Raw genomic sequence first — 2,810 nt, 5'->3', positions numbered from 1 at the left:
ATTGTATTTGTTCTTATTCCATCATTATACGCGCCATCAATCAAATCACAGTGAATTAATACTGAATTTATACCTGAGGATATTTGAATGGCATTATGAGTGTAAAACGTCCCATTAATTTCAATCTTTTTTGGGGAGAAACCCAATAACTCTATAAATGAATTATCAATTGTGAAATCAACCTTGTCGTTATTTTCACGTTTAATCGTTGATTTTGAAGTATGTTTTTGAATATCTATAACAATATTTTTTGGCTCATCACCCTGTTTTTTCATAAGACGAGCAATTTCGGAAGATATTTGAGAAATCTCATATGCTCCAGGTGAAACTGTTATTGTTTTGTATCCACTTCCCGGATTATAACTAAACTTGTCATTTTTCTCGGTGATATTAAATAAGGTATTATAAGTTTCCATGGACAATAAAGACGCCTCATATTCTTTTGTTGCGTCAAGTTGTGGTGGGTATGGGAATGAAGATGTCTGATCGCTTGTTGTGAAATTAAAACTAAGGATTGTGCTTCTCATCTTATTTAATATGAGATAAAATGTCTTTGTATTGACATTTAATAAGTATTTTCATGTTCATCAACTGGTCTAAAATGGTTGATGCTTCATTAAAACAATTGTTATTTCCAGCCTTCTTACTACCTAACAACAATAACAGTCTATTAACTAATTGTGATGGGTCATTTGGAAGAAAACCAACACCTCAACCAAGCCTACTTAAAGCCTCAATAATGTGTTTCTCCTTTTCATTCTTCCTTCCTTTCCCGGCAACAAACACCCCATAATCAAGCGAGTTTAATAAATCAATATATACTATATCATTATTATTTTTCATATCCAATGGTTGATCAAAATACTTTGATTCATCCCTCACAGTTGAACCTTGTCTTCCATCTTTTGTGAGAAGAAACATTAATCTCAGTTTTAGTTTAACAGGGGGTTGAGCAGAACTCAAGAACCTTAATTCATCATTAAATATCAATACCTTTTCTTGAACGAGATGAAATATTGCTGGTTGTTCTGTTGGAATGAGTCCTGCTTTGGTTTTTGAATCCGCTGAATATTCATTGTTTTGAAGAGCATTCACAACATAATCAGGGGGTCGATTAATCTCTTCCAGTTGTTGAAATAATTCCTTATCATCATACTCTAATTCTCCTATATGCCTTAATTCTTCCTCCATCATTTGACTGAAATCTTTTAACATTTGAAGTTTTTTAGGAGTATATTCTATTGTGGGAACTGTGGAAGCATCTATAATTTTTTCTTGGGAAGTTTTTAAAAGTGGTTTAAAAAATTTCTCTTGTTTTCTTTGAAATGCTTCTTCACCCGTTCGTTTCTGTCTACATTTCTTCTTTATGTCTTCCTGTTGTTTTACAACTTTTGAAACCAACTCTTGATGCTCCTTAAATCTTCTTGCTCTGTCTTTCGCATCCATTTATTTATTGGAAAATATCATTCACTGAATTATGAAGATCAACAGGGAAATTTTCCTTTTCTTCATCATTAAAGTAGATGTGTTCAAATAAATCTTTTTCTTTAGATATTTCATCAAATTCTTTATTAACATTAATACGAGTTGTAATTTATTCTTCACTAACACTTGTATCTCTGCTTTTCATACGTTGCATTGAGTTTCTTCATCAACATCAAAACCAAATGATAAAATATTAACCCCATTACCACTCAGATGTTTAATAATTTGTCTGATTCCTTCTGGATTAGTTTCTAATATCCCAAGACCACCAGATTTTAGTTTCCTTAACTCACTCTTACAATGTGAATATTTTGTTGTACCAAGAGAAACCTCCTCAAATATTTGACCTTCATTCCTCAATCGCATATGTTTCTCTACTGAAATATAGTAATAATCTTCACCTTCCACTTCTCCAGGTCTTATTGCTCCAGTTGTTGTCGATACAATGAGTATCACGGGGTGTTTTTTAAGCAAATTTAAAATATTCTCATTTGTACTATACAGGAACCTTGATTTATGAAAGTTTTGTCTCGAAGCAGATTTACCCACAAGATTTATAATAATACTTGTCATTTTTTATATATATATATATGTTATTGTTTATAAAATAAAAAATATATCCCTTAATATCTCATATTGTTTCACAACAATATATTTATATTTTTCAGTCGTGTGCTTCATATAATCCCCAAATTCCTTTTTACTACATAATGTAGAACAATTGTCTCTCCAAAAATTGTTTATATCTATTGAATTTAACTTGAATAAAATAAAAGTATTGGCATTGTTTGTTATGGAGCGATGAGGGAGTTGAAAGTACGATTGACTAAGATAAATACAATTGCAAGAAGAATGTCTCCCTCTTGTGTAGTAGCTTTCCATTACCGTTTGGTTTCTCTCATTAACACAATCATCAAAGATAACGAGGTTCTTTTTTGATTTATCCAAATCTTGGGGAGAAGGTATATCATCCATATTATCACTAAGAATACAAGTTATCGGCTTTGATTTCTTTTTATATCTCTGTGTATCACAAACTATTTGTATAATATCTTCAATGTTCTAATCATTTAGTTTGTTTTGAAGTTTAAATAAACCGATTATATCTTCTTTTTGAAGACCAGCATTAAAACCTTGTGAGAGTAGTTGATACTCAGGTTGAAAACTCGACTTTGTGAAAATTATTAAATTATCATAATCTAAAAAGTTGGGAGTAAGGAGCATCTTTAAAAGCAAGCAGGTTTTTCCACATCTGCTTGAACCAACTATGAGACATCTCAATGAATTTGGAAGATTTTTATGGTTGTTAAATTTGATCTTATTTT

At 31.0% G+C, this 2,810-nt stretch overlaps 1 pseudogene; it reads right to left on the bottom strand.

Moving 5' to 3' along the window:
* Positions 1 to 528: 528 nt before the first annotated feature.
* Positions 529 to 1,446, bottom strand: LOC147018721 (uncharacterized; annotated as a pseudogene).
* Positions 1,447 to 2,810: the final 1,364 nt, after the last annotated feature.

This window comes from Eptatretus burgeri, chromosome 10 (assembly GCF_056783735.1).
Source record: "Eptatretus burgeri isolate ZD-2024b chromosome 10, Ebu_testis_v1, whole genome shotgun sequence".
Classification (NCBI taxonomy): Eukaryota; Metazoa; Chordata; class Myxini; order Myxiniformes; family Myxinidae; genus Eptatretus; species Eptatretus burgeri.
This window is presented reverse-complemented; position numbering and strand designations above follow the sequence as displayed.